Here is an 18,386-nt window from a genome sequence, read left to right as displayed (position 1 = left end):
ATTCCTAAATGGAGTGTTAAAAGAAGAGGTGTACGTTGAACAGCCTCTAGGCTATGAGAAGAAAGGTGAAGAGCACAAAGTGTGCAAATTGAAGAAGACTCTTTATGGGCTGAAGCAAGCGCCAAGAGCATGTTACAGCAGGACAGATTCATATCTATTGGATAATGAATTCGACAAGTGTGAAGGAGAACCCACCGTCTACATCAAAGAAAAGGATGGTAAAATTTTAATTGTTGTCTTATATGTTGATGATGTTATTTTCACAGGTAATGATGATCAGTTCATTAAGAATTTTAAATCAGTCATGAAAGAGGAATTTGAAATGACTGACATGGGTTTCTTGAGATACTTCTTAGGCATAGAAGTAAATCAAAATGAAAAAGGAATTTTTATCTCACAAGCAAGATATGTAAATCAAGTATTGAGCAGATTTAACATGCAAGAATGCAAGGCAGCGATCACTCCCACGGTAATGGGATTAAAACTCAGCAAAGAGGACATCAACAAAGATTTTGATCCTAGTTTGTACAAGAGTATTGTTGGCAGACTTATGTATTTAATAGCTACTAGGCCTGACATTATGTATGCTGTTAGTTTAATTTCCAGATTCATGGAGAGGCCAAAGGAGGCACATTGGCAGGCAGCAAAAGGAATTTTGAGGTATGTCAAAGGTACCAAAATGTTTGGAATTTTATATAGTGTCTCAGAACATTCAGATTTGGTTGGATACACTAATAGCGATTGGGCTGGAAGTGTGGATGATCGGAAAAGCACATCCGGTTATCTTTTTCACATGGGTTCAGGAGCCACCTCATGGGCTTCCAAGAAATAGCCAATTGTGGCATTGTCTACAGCAGAGGCAGAGTACGTGGCAGCTACAGCAGCAACATGTCAAGCAGTGTGGATGAGAAGAATGTTGAGGAGCTTAGGCCAAGAGCAGGGAAAAGCAACAGTGATCTATTGTGACAATAGATCTGCTATTGCCCTGTCCAAGAATTATGTGTTTCACAAATGAACGAAACACATTGATACAAGGTTTCATTATATCAGAGAATTGGTAAGCAATGGAGAAATTAATTTGCAACATTGCAGGACTCAGGAACAGGTTGCAGATATTTTAACAAAGCCTTTGGATCAGAAAAGCTTCGAATTTTTGAGGAAGTGTTTGGGTATGATTGAATGCCCAACAGTTGAAATTAAAGGGGAGTGTTGAAAATATAATTTCAACTGTGCAACAGTTGAGCCATGCGGCAGCATGAGGACAATAAATTGTGCGTATCACCAAGGATCGGGAGAAAAGTGGCTTCAAAAAATAATTTTGCAGGCTTAAAGATCCGCTTTAACCTCAGCCGTCAAATCTAACTGATCAACGGTCTAGATCGTATCGGCGTATTGGCAAGTCGGCATATCGGCGGGTTGGAGCATCGGAGGCACGCAGCGGCAGCGATATGAAATATCGCCAATGAGCGATCGCCGATGTCGCATCGGCGAAGTCGCAGCGGAGGACTTACAAAGTGGTTTTGTTTTTATGTGATGAACGATCACCGATGTCGCAATCGGCACATCGCTATCGGCAATATCATAGGGTCGGGGCTTTTAACACGAGTAATGTTGTGATGCGACGGAGCGGACCCGACAACATTACAAATAGTCTTTGATAAACTTACAAGCCCGCGCTCAGAGCATTTTCAATGTATTTTCTGTATGCTTTCAAATGTATGGAGAAACAGAGAATTGGCGCGGAGGCAGTTAAAGTGAGCATGGAACAGTACATCATAGCAGGCAGAAGCTTTCAATTTACAGCATGGCCGAGAAGGAAGCAGGTTGCATTCAAGCTCCTGCACATTGATTTTCCAGCAACCACAGTTAATGCTCAATTCAGCCGAGGACAAGAAGGACAGCCTCGAGTAGTTCCCAGTATGGGACTCCATTTTTGTTCATTAAAACTATTCAAATTTTGTATGTAAGTTAGGTGTGTGCATTATAGTTTTTAGTTGTGATAGTGTGTGACACAAGTGTAGTCCAGCAGCGCAAGTGAATGTTTTACGCAGCAGCGTAGACTGTAATGTAGGGTGTGTGTGTTTTCTTTTGGTGAATCCCTCTGAGCAGAAGAGGAAGAATATTGTATCAGGCTTTTCATTTTTTTTAATAAAGATCCCTGTTTATGCATGTTGTACTCTGTTCTCAGAAACAATCTTTTAAACTTCTGTTGTGTTAAAGATCCTGTGTGTGAAGAACAGAGCATTGTTCTCTGTTCTGTGATTTCATATTGTGTTTTTGGGATTTTGACAGAAAAATCCCCAACACTGATGTCGCAAGCTGGAGCGGGCCTGCATTTAGTCGATCTGACATCCCTCACGAAGGAAAATCATAGATGACGAGGAAACGAGCGACCATAACACAGTCAGCATTGAAGGCAACCCTATTTTTAACGGAGTAGTCTATAATGGGACAGTCAGAAAAGTTGTGCTTGGATTGAATATTTTTGCAGTGATTCAGAATGTGAGGGATCTATGGATCATTTTAAATGATTTAGGAAAATAATGGTTAGAGTCTTCTGTCCTCCTTTCAGCAGTAGGGGAGTATCGTTTCCGTCCCCCGTACCTAATAGATTAAAAATTTTCTCAAAGATCCCGTCCTTCGTTGCAAATTGCGCCGCCCAGGCTAGGGTGATCTGCTCGTTTTGTCGTCGGCCCATGAAGTGACGCAGAAGAATTCTATGTAGTAAGACTGAGGGTCTGTGGGGATCATAGTCATACTAGAGGGTCTGTGGGGATCAGAGTTTTTGCATAACAGGCCAGGTTCAATGCACAACAGAACTCGGAGGTGAAAAGAAGGCAACTCAACCGATATTTTGAAAAGCAATCAAAGTGCAGTGCATGCTTCCCAGATGACACTTCAAATCAATGGTTGCAAGTGTCTCACTTGATGGAACCCAGGAGGGCAAAAGTGTTGACAATTGTTGATGCATAGGAAGGCATATCGGCCTAAATATTTACATTGTAATAAAGGATAATGAAATAATAGTTTTTTAATTTTAAATGGATAAGTATATTTATTTTAGAATAAGATTTTTAAAATTTTAATTTAGTTATCAATAATTATAAAGTGGATGGTAGAGATTTAATGTTGATAAAATATTCTAGAATATTTATAGTAATATACATAAATCAAAGGTTGAAATTTGTTTTTAAAATAATTATTTTAATTATTTTAATTAAATTTATTAAAAGAATAATATTATGTGAAAGAATGTTATGAATGGAAGTTATGGTTTTTTGACAATTAATGTTTTTCAATTTTATCCAGCTATTTAATTTATATGATTATACTAATTTAAAAGAAATTTATATAATAGTACATGTCACATGTTCTTCACATATTTGGAAGATAATCATATTAGAGAGGAAGTCTCCATTATTCTGCCATAGACATTTACAATGTTATCACTCACATTCTGTTTAATATATGTTATGCTATGGTATTATATAGGAGATATGCAACAAGAAGCATAGCTGGAGCATATTGTTTTCCTTACTATTTAAAAAAAATATCCTTTCTAAATATGAATATATAAAAGTTGTATACTTTGTTATAAGCTGAAACATGTACTAGTATATTATATAAACTAGTGTTTTTCCATGTGAGAAAAACCTATATTAATTTAAGTTAATTAAATTTATATAATTAAATAATAAATAGATTAAACATTTTTAAATAAAAACAAAAACTTTTAAATATTTTGAAATTTACAAATAATTATGAGTATGATCATTTTAATCCACACTTCAATTTCACGCCTACTAAAAACTACCGACAGACTTTAATTTAAACCTACTAAAATCCACCATTCCCACTAATTTAAGTAATCGAGAGTAGTTAACACATTCCAACTACTCCCAAGTAAATACATCAAAGCGACATGACGGATGTGGCATTTTTTCAAATCAATAAAGCCATTTTCAAACTTGAGGTCCTTTATTGGTTGATAGCGACTCCTATTTCATAGACCATAGCAATATTAATGCGGTCTATTGCTATGGTCTATGAAATAGGAGTCGCCGATAAAGCTCGCTCACGGCACGGATGAAAACACCAGGAATGATTACTCAACTCACCTCACCTCCTCCTTATGTAAACGATCTTTATCTTTCTCGCACTCTTAAAGAAACGCATCAGCTCTATTTCTCATCCTCTGTCTATCTAATTTCATGGAAGGAACGAACAATCTTCTCAGAATGGCCGCTGCAGCAATCAATGGCAATGACTGTAAACCAACCATTGTCTGCGTGACGGGAGCGACAGGTTTCCTAGCTCCTGGTTGGTCAAGCGACTTCTAGAGAAGGGATACACTGTCCACGCTACGGTTCGCGACCCGGGTGATTACCATCTCATTCTTTCTGAGTTGTTGGAATTTGGTCACGCAAATTTCTGCTCAATTTTTTCCCTCTTTTCAGATAGATATAAAATTGGGAAAAATTACACTACTGAACTTCAATCTCATTCTATTTCTGTTGATATGAGAATTTGGCCATGCAAAAATCTGCTAATTTTGACTTTTTGGATAAATTGAGCAAAATTTCAGTGAACTTCATTCGTCATGAAACTGATTTCTAACCAATATATGTCAAAACTGTAACGGAAAAGTATTGTAGCTTATTTCTACCATTGTGTGGATACAGAAAACAACGCAAAGGTACATCTCCTGGACATTCCAGAAGGTGGGGAGAAGCTCAAGCTGTTCAGAGTGGATCTATTGGAAGAAGGCAGTTTCGACGCTGCCATCCATGGCTGTGATGGTGTTTTTCATGTGGCAAGTCCTGTCGACTTCGCCCCTAAAGATCCTGAGGTAAGTAACTTCGCCGCTAAAGATCCCGATGTAAGTAACTTCGGCGCTTCAATTTTCCCAAACGACATGCCATTAAGATATATGCATCTGTGTATTGATATTTAGCAACATGAAATTGCTGCTGTGCAGAATGATGTTATCAAGCCGGCAGTTGACGGAACGCTTAATGTTTTGAGGGCTTGCACAAAAGCCAAGACCGTAAAGCGCGTGGTGGTCACATCGTCCGCGTCCACGCTCATAGTTAGCGAATCGAAGGAGCAGAATCAGTGCATTGACGAAACTCGTTGGACAGACGTGGATTTCCTCCGGACTAAAAAGCCTCCCTCCTGGGTACATACATAACTAACCACCAGACACGCCGGAAATTCTTAAGCTATACAAGATTTCGCAGGTATTGCTGACAAAATGAAGTGTGTGACAGTGTTTAATGGTTAATTGTGCAGGCATATCCGGTTGCCAAGACGCTTGCAAACAAGCAGCGCTGCAATACGGAAAAGAAGATCCAGGGTTGGATGTGGTGACCATCATTCCTGTGCTGGTAGGGAGGCCTGCCATTACGCCCAACGTGCCCTACTCAGTTAGGTTAACCCTTTCCCTCCTCACCGGCGACCAGCAAAACATACAAGCTTTGAAGGGTATAGAGATGGCATACGGCAGCATTCGATTGGTACACGTGGAGGACGTATCCAGCGCTCATATTCTCTTGATGGAAAACCCCTCTGCACACGGCCGCTACATCTGCTGCCCTATAATCACCATCGTCCGACATCTGACAATCCAGTGAGTATGACTATCAGTAGAGTATGACATTTCTATATTAGCATGGGTATGCATGTCTATATAATTACCAAATTCTAATGGAATTGCTTGAACAGGTCTGAAGATATGCCACCGGTCCCAAAGGTATACCCTTCGTCCAAGAAATTGGGGAGAGCGGTTTCGCGTTCAAATTTGGCATCGACCAGATTTTCGATGATGGTGTGGAATACCTGAGGACGAAGGGATTGCTCGTTTAATTAGTGAGGGGTGTTTGCTCGATTATCAAGTAAATGATATGGTCATGGTAATACTAAGATCAGAATGTTCAGTCCAATGGGTGCAAGGAGTTTAAAATAACAATTGATATTTACTTAATTTAATTGAATTGAATGTCAATTTATACTTGGTTATTTGGTCAGGATGAATTCATTTTAATATAATTGTTAGATTTATTTGGTGTGAATACGTTGAGATTTTAAAAATGAATTCAATGATATGCTTCTGGCTTTATTGATTGTGATAGTTGAGGACGCAAACCCTAGCCTATGGACCCCGTGCAATCGTACATCCGGAGCTATAGGCAAGACATCCAGCATACAAAAATTATGCAAATTTTAAAAACATCTTGATGCTGAATTATATTAAAACCAATTATATTAGTTTTAATACACAATATGATGCATGTGAGCAATAGAATACTCTTACGACCCATGGTATATAACATTTAAGAATTTGTGCAAACTTTAAAACATTTTACGTCATTATATAATATTTTATCACCCTTAAATGTAAATTAGCCTGTTTGTTTATCAAAATCTTTTGCATATTTTGAATAATATTACGTTAGTGCTACAAGTAGCAAATATAATGGCCACCAGAACGTCAGAGTCTATGTACAACTTGAATGGTTGATAGTCTGATGTCAGAAATGGTGGGAGCCATAAGAGTATTTCATAATGAATTACATCACATTATAAAGCCCTAATCAAATTTGGTGGATACTTGAAGTGAACAGAACAGCAGCAGCTACTTTATTCATTTGTCGTGATCCGACGTCCCACATTTTTTCCCGATCTTTTAAATCACCGCCATTACTATCTTTTCACTCTTTAATTATTTTTGAGTTCCCGAAGGATGAAGATCAGATACAGCACTACATCATTACTTTTCAACAACCATATTAGTGAGCGGAACGGCTGAAAGAGAAAAGAACTAGCCTCGAGCCGACGTAGCATTTATTAGTCATAGATTTCATCACCACCGACTCAAAAAATACAGCAAAAGATCAGATCTGTTCATTATGAGCAGCAGAAACTTCATCAGCAAGTTAAGGCGGTGAAGACCCTTTCCCGCACTATAAAATGCAGACACAGCAGTGTAGAAAAATATAGATTGAAAGTCCTTTTGTAACACACAGCAGTGTAGAACAAGAGAGTTTTTTTGTATTGCACAGCACTGCATAGTTGTTTTGTGGAACTGAAGCGTTCCTGTTGTAATCCCTCTGTCAAGAGGAAGATGCTCTTTAGCATAATATTTTGTGAAGATCCCTCTACGTGAGGAAGACTTATTTTATCAGTTAGTTTATCGTTCATAAATAGAAGTTTCTTTTTGCCTGTTGCTGTTACACCGTAACTCAAAAAATACTTGACGTCAAAAATTTACGTTGCTGCAACACCACGAACAACGTTGCTGCAACACAAGTTACAACAACTAAAAAAAAACTGTGTTGCTGCAACACCGTTTCCAGAGAACGAGTTTTTCTGTTTTTCTGAGTTAAAAACAAAGTATTTTTCTGTGTCAAAAACAGAGTATTATTTTGATCAGTTTTTGACCCTGAGGCAAAGTAGAGTATTATTTTATGCTGTGTTCTTGTGTTTTTGAATTATCAGAAAACAGAGTATTACTCTCTGTTCATATTTTTGTTGCTTCGGAATTTATCAGAAAATTCTCAACAGTGGAAACAGAGGATTTTTCCACTGTATTTTGTTTGGAATAACCAGAAATTCCCGACATGGTATCAGAGCTTGTCCAGGCTCTTTGAAGCCATCAAAGAAGATGAAAGAAAATTTGTTGCTGCAGCAAATTATCCAACAGAGGGAAAACGCTGTCAAGGTATTTTTCATATTAGTTTTTTGTGTAGTTGTTGAAGACAATTAAGTGATTTTTTTTACAGTCAAGTATTGCAAGAATGGCCAGCACCAGCGTGGGTATGCTTAATACCCAGCTCCCACAGTTCAATGGGAAAAATTATGACTACTGGGCAATAATCATGAGAGCCTTGTTTGCCTCACAAGATTTATGGGAACTTGTTGAATATGGATTTGAAGAACCAACAAATGAAGAAGAGTTTATTGGATTAACTCAGGCAGAGAAAGAGTTGTTGAAGAGCAATAAGAAGAAGAATTCAAAAGTCTTTGTACTTTTATATCAAGCAGTGCATGAGAGTGTGTTTCCGAGGATAGCAGGAGCCAAGACATCCAGAGAAGCATGGAAAACTCTAAAGACAGCCTATCAAGGCATGGAGAAAGTGAAGACAACAAAACTACAGTTGCTGAGGAAAGATTTTGAGAACCTGCGTATGAAGGAGTCAGACAATATTGACTCATTCTTCACACAAGCAATTGGTTTAGTCACACAGATAAGGTCTCATGGAGAAACTCTTGAAGAAAGGAGGATTGTGGAGAAACTATTGAGGTGTCTACCCTCAAAGTTTGATGTGATTGTCACCACCATAGAGGAGACAAAGGCTCTCTCAAATTTTTCAGTTGATGAACTTAATGCATCACTGGTAACACATGAGCAGAGGTTGAGTAGAAATGAAAACTCATCGCTAGAGCAAGCCTTCAAGACCCAAATGTCATTTGGAAGAGGAAGAGGTCAAGCCAGAGGAAACAAGAGAGGAAGAGGCAGAACCCAATACAGAGGCGGAAGAAACAGTCCAACAAACGTTCAAGGAAGAGGCAGCAATCCAAATCAAAACCAAGGCCATGGCAGCAGTCAACAAAGTGGACAACATCATGCTCAAGGACAAAGGTATGAAAAATCCAATGTTCAATGTTATTATTGTAAAAAATATGGGCACTATGCAAATGAATGTAGGAAGAAGCAACATGATATGAGTAATAGATATAGTGCAAATATCACTAGAGAAAATATCAGTGAAGATAATGTGTTGTTAGTTTGTAATATGGCTGAAACAAACAGTGAAGATATATGGTTTCTATATTCTGGTTGCAGAAACCATATGACAGGAAACATAGCCCTGTTTTCTGTTTTAGATCTGAGTGTGCAATCACAAGTCACACTTGGGACTGATAGTAAAATTTCTGTTATGGGAAAAGGAGAAGTGAAAATATTTACAAAGAAAGGTGAAAAGAAAACCATAGCAGATGTCTATTATGTTCCTGGAATGAAGTGTAATCTCTTGAGTATTGGACAGCTTGTTCAGAAGGGTTACAATTTTTTCTTTAAGAATGAGGTATGCACCATCATGGACAGATTACCCAGCAAACGTTGTATTGCTGAAGTGAAGATGACAAGGAACAGGATGTTCCCTCTCAGAATAAAAGCAGATTTGAAAAATAAAGAAGTAGTTGCAGCAGTGACACAAGAGGCTCTCCAAAGCGTACCAAAGGATGAAAATTGGTTGTGGCATTTGAGATTTGGACATCTCAACTTTGGAGGTCTTAATTTGTTGAGTAGAAGAGGAATGGTAAGAGGATTACCATTGATAGAAAAGCCAGACAGCCTTTGTGAAGGTTGTATATTGGGAAAACAACACAGAGAAAGTTTTCCAAGTGGGAAAAGCATAAGGGCAAAAGCACCTTTAGAAATTGTCCACTCAGATTTATGTGGACCGATGCAAGCTCCATCATTTGCAGGCAGCCAATATTTTCTAACATTTATTGATGACTTTACTAGAAAGACTTGGGTTTATTTTCTGAAGAATAAGAGTGAAGTGTTTGAAAAATTTCAAAATTTCAAAGCACTTGTAGAAAATCAAAGTGGGCTGCGTATCAAGGTTTTGAGAACTGACAGAGGAGGTGAGTATATCTCCAAAGAATTTTTACGTTTTTGCAGAGAAAATGGAATTCATAAGCAATTTACAGCAAGGTACACCCCGCAGCAAAATGGAGTTGCTGAAAGGAAAAACAGAACAATCATGGATATGGTGAGGAGCATGTTGAAGGCAAAGCATTTGCCAAATGATTATTGGGCTGAAGCTGTACACTGTGCAGTATATATTTTGAATAGATGTCCTACAAAAGCAGTGATGAACAAAGTGCCAGAAGAAGCATGGAGTAGGAGAAAGCAAGGAGTCACACACATGAAAGTTTTTGGTTGTGTGGCTTATGCACACATTCCAGATCAGCTAAGGAAGGAATTGGACAGCAAAGGGGAGAAATGTATTTTCATTGGATACAGTGAAGAATCCAAAGCTTACAGGTTATATATCCCATCCACCAAGAAGTTTTTTGTGAGGAGAGATGTTCAATTTATTGAAGAGGAAGCTTGGGATGGAAGCATAGAGAAAACAGTGAATGTTAAAAATTGTTTGTCTCATGATGATGATGATGAGGAGTTGGCTGAAACACATCCCCAAACAGCAGCGCCAATAACATAACAGCAAAAGACACCCTTGAGGAGAAATGAGAGTGCTTCTCCAAGCACACCACAAGGAGGAAATTCAAGTGCATCTACAAGAACTTACACACCGAATGAAAGAGGTAAGAAATTCAGAAATTTAAGTGATATCTATGATGAAGGAATGAATTCCCTGTTTGCTTTGTATTGTCACGTTGATGACCCTGTTCATTTCGAAGAAGCAATTAAAGATAAGAAATGGATATAAGCTATGGATGAGGAGATGAATGCAATAGAAAGAAATAAGACTTGGGATTTAGTTGAGCTACCAAAAGGTAAAGAAGTCATTGGAGTTAAATGGGTCTACAAGACCAAGAGTAATGCTGAAGGCAAGATAGAAAGACATAAGGCAAGACTTGTTGTCAAGGGATACAAGCAGAAATATGGGAGAGATTATGAGGAGACTTTCGCACCAGTTGCAAGAATGGAAACAGTAAGAGCAGTGTTGTCCATAGCAGCACAAAACAAATGGAAAGTTTACCAAATGGACGTGAAGTCAGCATTCTTGAATGGAGTATTAATGGAAGAGGTTTACATTGAGCAACCTCTAGGCTATGAAAAGAAAGGCCAAGATCACAAAGTTTGCAGATTGAAGAAAGCTCTTTATGGGCTGAAGCAAGCACCAAGAGCGTGGTACAGTAGGATAGATTCCTATCTACTGGAGAACGGATTTGAGAAGTGTGAGGGAGAACCCATTGTTTACATCAAAGAAAAGGACTATAAAATTTTAATTGTTGTGTTATATGTTGATGATGTGATTTTTACAGGTAATGATGACGACCTCATTGAAAATTTCAAATCAGTCATGAAAGAAGAATTTGAGATGACTGACATGGGTTTGCTGAGATACTTCTTAGGAATAGAAGTAGATCAAAATAAAAATGGAATTTTTATTTCACAGGCAAAATATGTAAATGAAGTGTTGAGCAGATTTAACATGCAGGACAACAAGGAAGCAAACACTCCCACAGTGATGGGATTAAAACTCAGCAAAGAAGACAGCAACAAGGATTTTGACCCTAGTGTGTACAAGAGCATAGTTGGCAGCCTCATGTATTTGACTGCAACTAGGCCAGACATAATGTATGTTGTTAGTTTAATTTCCAGATTCATGGAGAAGCCAAAAAAAACACATTGGCAGGCAGCAAAGAGAATTCTAAGATATGTTAAAGGTACAAAAAGGTATGGCATATTTTATACTATTTCAGAATGTTCAGATTTAGTTGGATACACAGATAGTGATTGGGCTGGAAGTGTAGATGACCGGAAAAACACATCTGGTTACATTTTTCACATAGGTTCAGGAGCCATTTCATGGGCTTCCAAGAAACAGCCAATTGTGGCATTGTCTACAGCAGAAGCAGAGTATGTGGCACCTACAACGGCAGCATGTCAAGCGGTTTGGATGAGGATAATGTTGAGAAGTCTATGCCAGGAGCAGGCAACAACAACAGTTATTTTTTGTGACAATAGCTCAGCTATTGCATTATCCAAGAACTATGTATTTCACAAGAGAACGAAACACATAGACACAAAGTTTCACTACATCAAAGAATTGGTGAACAATGGAGAAATCAATTTACAACATTGCAGGACTCAGGAACAGGTTGCGGATATTCTGACAAAGCCATTGGATCAAAAAAGTTTTGAGTTTTTAATGAAACTTCTGGGTATGACTAATAACCCAGCAGTTGAAATTAAAGGGGAGTGTTGAAATTATAATTTCAACTGCAGTGAACAGAACAGCAGCAGCTACTTTATTCATTTGTCGTGATCCGGCGCCCCACATTTTTTCCCGGTCTTTTAAATCACCGCCATTACTATCTTTTCACTCTTTAATTATTTTTGAGTTCCTGAAGTATGAAGATCAGATACAACACTACATCATTACTTCTCAACAACCATATTAATGAGCAGAACGGCTGAAAGAGAAAAGAACCAGCATCGATCCGACGTAGCATTTATCAGTCATAGATTTCATCACCACCGAATCAAAAAATACAGCAAAAGATCAGATCTGTTCATTATGAGCAGCAGAAACTTCATCAGCAAGTTAAGACGGTGAAGACCCTTTCCCGCACTATAAAATGCAGACACAGCCGTGCAGAAAAATATAGATTGAAAGTCCTTTTGTAATACATAGCAATGTAGAACAAGAGAGTTTTTTTGTATTGCACAGCAGTGCTGAAATTTTTTGAGATAGTTATTTTGTGGAACTGAAGCGTTCCTGTTGTAATCCCTCTGTCAAGAGGAAGATGCTCTTTAACATAATATTTTGTGAAGATCCCTCTACGTGAGGAAGACTTATTTTATAAGTTAGTTTATCGTTCATAAATAGAAGTTTCTTTTTGCCTGTTGCTGTTACACCATAACTCAAAAAATACTTGACGTCAAAAATTTACGTTGCTGCAACACAAGTTACAGCAACTAAAAAAAAAAAACTGTGTTGCTGCAACACCGTTTCCAGAGAACGAATTTTTCTGTTTTTCTGAGTTAAAAACAGAGTATTTTTCTGTGTCAAAAACAGAGTATTATTTTGATCAGTTTTTGATCCTAAGGCAAAGTAGAGTATTATTTTATGTTGTGTTCTTGTGTTTTTGAATTATCAGAAAACAGAGTATTACTCCCTGTTCATATTTTTGTTGTTTCGGAATTTATCAGAAAATTCTCAACAGTGGAAACAGAGGATTTTTCCACTGTATTTTGTTTGGAATAACCAGAAATTCCCGACAGATACATTGAATTACAACACATTGTAAAGTCCCAATCAAATTTGGTGGATACATCTGATTGAATCTACATGGGCTGGCTTGGTGAAACATGAACCATACCCAGCTGGTCTATATTCATCAAATTTTGTTTGTTTTCCAACAAAATGCTAACTCCTGATCCTTGCTGCTGGAGTATTATATTTACTTTGGATATATTCATTGGATATAAATGTAAATATGGTTGGAAATTGTAATTAATCCAACATGTAAGAGTCTGCTAAATTTAGAGGGTTAATTAACTGAGTCAAGTTTATTGCGTTCAGAGTTCAGAGTTGAGTCAAGTTTATTGCGTTCAGAGTTCAGAGTGAAGTTATGTTGTGAGAAAATTCAAATTTAGAATGTATTGATTTGAAGTTATTTTGTGTGAATTGTTAATTCAAAAACTTTAAATGCTCCTTACAAGTTCATTGTAATCATCAATTTGTAATCATCCATTTTTTATTGACGAATAAAAGAACAATAGCTTGGGTTATTGTATGTGTGAGAAATTTTACATTTTTCTTCTTTTGTCTTTCATCAAAGCAAAATTAAATAAAAAACTTTCAAAGAGTCAGAATATCTTGAACCGCAGCTTGCAAACCGAGCGATAAGTGAGGAGAAAAATTCTTAGACGCCATAGCCGAGTGCAGGCAGTTTAAATAGAGTTTGTCAAGGGTTTGTTGAACAAGTGCATGAGATTGAGCATCCGCAGTTGCTGTAAATGGGTATCTTTATGTCTATTATTGATTTTCTGAATATTTGCGAATCGGACGGATATGGGTGTGGTCAATTTTTTTACTACATCCATGTTCGTCCAATTCCAAATATTCAGGGAATCAATGTCCATTACTGATTCCCAAAATATTTGGGAATTTGATAGACATAAGTGAGGTCAATTTTTTTTACCACACTCATGTCCAACCAATTTCGAATATTCAATAAATCAACGATCGGGACTCAAGCTCAGTGGCCGTAAACAAGCCTTGCGTGGCTGTGAGTGTTTTGAAAAGAAGAGTCAAAGCCTCGTTTCACAAGGAAAAGGTTTATTCATAATTTTTTTACAAGGAGCACGAGAAGGTGCGGAAATTTATGTTTTGGGCCGCTCCGCATGAATAGATATTTATCTGTGGGGGCGTATAAAGGTTGTATTGTTTTTAAGATTCATAAAGTTATCGATGAAGTGTGTGGGGCGTATAAAGCTTGTATTGTTTTTAAGATTCATAAAGTTATCCATTAAGCGTGAGGCCCTTTGGTTTAAAAAGTTTGATGCCGTATATTGAAAAGGCTTTTTATTGTTTGAAAAGCGAAGGTTTATAAAGAGATTAAAAATTATTTTATTTTAAAAAAATGTTTATGGTTGATAAGATTTGGAAATTGGTGTGCAATATGTTATGAAGTGTTTTTGTTTTGTAGAGAGTTTGTCTTTCTCGTACATAAGGAAATAGGTTAATGACCCAAGACCCAAAGGCATCTGGCAGGAGTGAAAGTCCACCCTCTTATGGACCACCAACGGGTTATTCCAGGTCGCATTGTTTTCCTTGAATAACGGTGATGAGTCAGCCTGCATTCGCGAATAGCAATCAAAGATGGTTGTCCTCATCACTCGTTTGACAACTGAGTTATGATAGCTCTTCCCACCCTATTAGTATTAAAAACCATAAACAATGTAAACTTTGAAACGGGAACTGATACTGTTACCCGTTTCGTAGAGGTGGCAAAAAAATGACCCGATTTTCAAAGGTGGTGATGCAGAATACACATGTTCTTTTTAGAACATGGTTTTTTTTTTTAAATTCTTGTTATGTACATTGCGTTTTAGAATGGTAGTGATTTTCATGCCGATTTAAAAAAAGTGGCTATTCTGCATCAGACCCTTTTTTTTAAAAGCCTGTTTTCTTGACTTTAACTTTTCTAATGTATGAAATGTAAACAATTATTTTGTAAATTTAATAATTTTGGAAGTGGTCTTCCTGTTCATAGCTCTTTTTTCTTTTTTCTTTTTTTTTTTTTTTTTTTTTTTTGTAGTGAGGCTTTTATTGATTTGCATATTTAAAGAAGAAGGTTGATATTTTTCATTTTCGATATTTTACATATTTATACATCGTTAATTAAATTTTCAATCCAAATGAAATAATTCTCTCTAAAAAACAAATAAAAAATTATATATAAAAAAAAAAGACAAAAATAAAAAATAAAAAATGTTAAAAAAAATATCTTATAAACCATAAAACAATTTGGAAATAAAAAACAAAATTAATATAGATATATATAAGTAAGTAAAAATTGAGAGAAAAAGAAACATGAAGAAAAACTAGGGAAAAAAAAAAAAAAATATATATATATATATATATATATATATATATATATATATATATATTAAGTAAGTAAAAATAGAGAAATAATAAAAAAAAAAACATTAGGAAAAACCGGGAAAAAAAATAATTAAAAACAAACTAGTTTAAAAAAAAAATAGAAATTAATAAAAAAATTTAAAAATTAATATTAAAAAAGAACAAAAAAAAATTCAAATTATAAAAAAACAAAGCCCAAAAAAAAAGTATTTTTATATAAAAAAAAAATGTAATTAATTTTTATTAAAAAAAGATATTTTGTTTAAAAAAAAAATCAAAATCTAATTAAAAAAAAACGTTTTTTTATTATTAAAAACAAATTTTACTTTTATTTCTACTTTTTATTTAAAAATAAAACTATTCAACAGATCTTTTATATTTAAAAAAAAAAAAAACCTATATTTTATATTTTAAAAAAAATTTACTTTAAATATTTTTTTTAAAACAATGTTTTTAAAATTGATTTTTTTTTTTTAACAACTATTTTTTTTAAAACTTTATTTTTTTTTTGGGTTATAATTAAGAATAGTTTTTTTTTTCTTAAAACCATTTTATTTTTATTTTTTGTTTTTAAATTTAAAAAAGTATTAAAAAAAATTTAAAATTTAAAAATGAAATCGTTTTTTTTTTTTTTTTTAAATTAAACATTTTAAAAATTCAAAATTTTTAAATTTTTAAATTTTAAAAATTAAATAAAATTTAAAAAAAATTAAATATCGTTTTTTTTTTATTTTTTTCATTATATATATATTATAAATTTTAAAATTTAAAATTTTTAAAATTAATTTTTTTTTTATTAATTAAAAAAAAAAAAAAAAAAAATTGGGTCTCTGCCCCGGGCGGCTCGGGGCGGAGGGCCTGTGCAGGCCGGAATCGACGCCCGGCCGCCGGGCAGCCCACGGCGGCGCGGCCCAGGGCGGGGACGCAATTTTTTTTTTTAATTAATTAAAAAAAAAATAATTTTAAAAATTTTAAATTTTAAAATTTATAATATAAAAAAAAATACGATATTTATTTTTTAAATTAAATTTTTTTTTTAAAATATAAAATAAAGCTTTATTTTTTTTTTTAAATATAAAATATCGGTTGAATAGTTTTATTTTTAAATAAAAAGAAGAAATAAAACTAAAATTTGTTTTAAATAATAAAAAAACGTTTTTTTTTTTAATTAGATTTTGATTTTTTTTTTTAACAAAATATCTATTTTTAATAAAAATTAATTACATTTTTTTTTTAAATAAAAAATACTCTTTTTTTGGTTTTTTTTTTTTATAATTTGGAATTTTTTTTTGTTCTTTTTTAATATTAATTTTATTAGTTTTTAAATTTTTTTCATTAATTTCTATTTCTTTTTTAACTAGTTTGTTTTTAATTTGTTTTTTTTTTTTTTCCGGGTTTTTTCTAATGTTTTTTTTTTTTATTTCTCTATTTTTACTTAATATATATATTTTAATTTTGTGTTTTTTTTGTTTTCCAAATCCTTTTATGGTTTGTGAGATAATTTTTTTAACATTTTTTGTTTTTTTATTTTTGTCTTTTATATATATTTTTATATTTGTTTTTTAAGTAATTAACATTTTAATCTTAATTATAGTAGCTGATAAATTTTTATTTTTTTTTTTCTATTTTTTTTTTTTAAATTTAGTTTGTTTTTTATTTTATTTTTTTTATTTTTTTTCTTTTTTCTTTTTTTTCTTTTTTCTTTTTTTTTTTTTCACCCACTAAATTTTTTGTTTCTTTTAAATATTTTTTTTTTTTTTTTTTTTTTTCCATATATATTTTATTTTGCCAATTTTTTTTGGTTTACAAGATTACTCATTTTTTCCCCATTTTTTTAAAATATTTTTTTTACTATTTAATTGTTTATATATATATATATATATATATATATATATATATATATATATATATATATATATATATATATATATATATATATATATATATTTTTAGTTCTTATCATTAATTTCGTTCTTTTTACATTTTATGATTGATTTTTTTTTTTCATTTTTTATTTTTGTTTTATATTTTTCTTTTAATAGATATTTTAATCTATGTTTTGTTTTTTTGGGTTTTTTTTTTTTTTTTTTTTCTGTTTTTTCATTTATTTATTTATTTATTTTTTTTTTTTTTTTTTATGTTTTCATTATTTTTTTAAATTTAATGTTTTTTTGGGGTCATGATATTTTTTTTTTTTTATTATTCATGCCATTATTTCGAGATGTTGAAATTTAGCTTTTGAAAAAAAAAAATTCTTCTTCCATAATCAACCCTTTTCATTTTGAGGGTGTTTTTTGGATAATTTTTGCGCAAAAAATTGGTTTTCACCGGCATTTTTAAAACAGCCGCAAAATTGACACCTAAAAAAAAAACATCGTTCCAGTATACGCACTTTTCGTTTTGAGCAATGTTTTTGTGGTTTTTTTGGGGTTTTTGGGCCAGAGTTCCCGTTTTGAGTTTATAGTTCCCGTTTCAAAGTTTACATTGTTCATATTAGTATTTTTGGGTCGATATGGAAGATAACCTCATGCAATCATGAAAGTAGCCCCAAGAAAAAGGGAATACAATAGTCATGGGTCGCAAAGCGCAACTAGAGAATATTAAGAAAAGGAAATGAAAAGAAGAGACATATATTATTGCTATGTTTATTCAGGTTCAAACCGCAGTCGAGGAACTAAGAAGTCTAGCAAAAGACAAACAAGAAATCGAGGGTGATTGATGTAGCTTTGATATGTTACCACCTCCTATGTTTACTCGTAAATATTTTGATCATTATGTTATGAAAATGCTAACTTTTATTGGAGCTAAAGACTTAATTGAGTATTGGTCTAATAACCCATATGATAAAGTATGCAATGTTTTAGCATAGAATTTTATAAAATAGACATTGGATGAGAAGTTTTTGTGTAAGGTAGCAAAAGCTACATCTTCCAAGGAAGCATTGAAGATCTTGGAAGAAGAATTTGGTGCAAGGGGGAGTGGCATGCAGCAACAGCTTATGTCACATTTTTTTGAGCAAGACACAGTTCTGAG

The 18,386-nt window shown here is 33.9% G+C and overlaps 1 pseudogene; it reads left to right on the top strand.

The window, feature by feature from the left end:
* Window positions 1-5,276: 5,276 nt before the first annotated feature.
* Window positions 5,277-5,842, top strand: LOC149233254 (putative anthocyanidin reductase pseudogene; annotated as a pseudogene).
* The last annotated feature ends 12,544 nt before the right edge of the window (window positions 5,843-18,386 follow it).

The sequence above is a fragment of the Pinus tabuliformis genome, chromosome J (genome assembly GCF_031772625.1).
Source record: "Pinus tabuliformis cultivar Carrire ecotype Pingquan chromosome J, CPIR1, whole genome shotgun sequence".
Taxonomy (NCBI): domain Eukaryota; kingdom Viridiplantae; phylum Streptophyta; class Pinopsida; order Pinales; family Pinaceae; genus Pinus; species Pinus tabuliformis.
The sequence above is the reverse complement of the archived record's forward strand: the minus strand, read 5'-3'. Positions and strand labels throughout refer to the sequence as shown.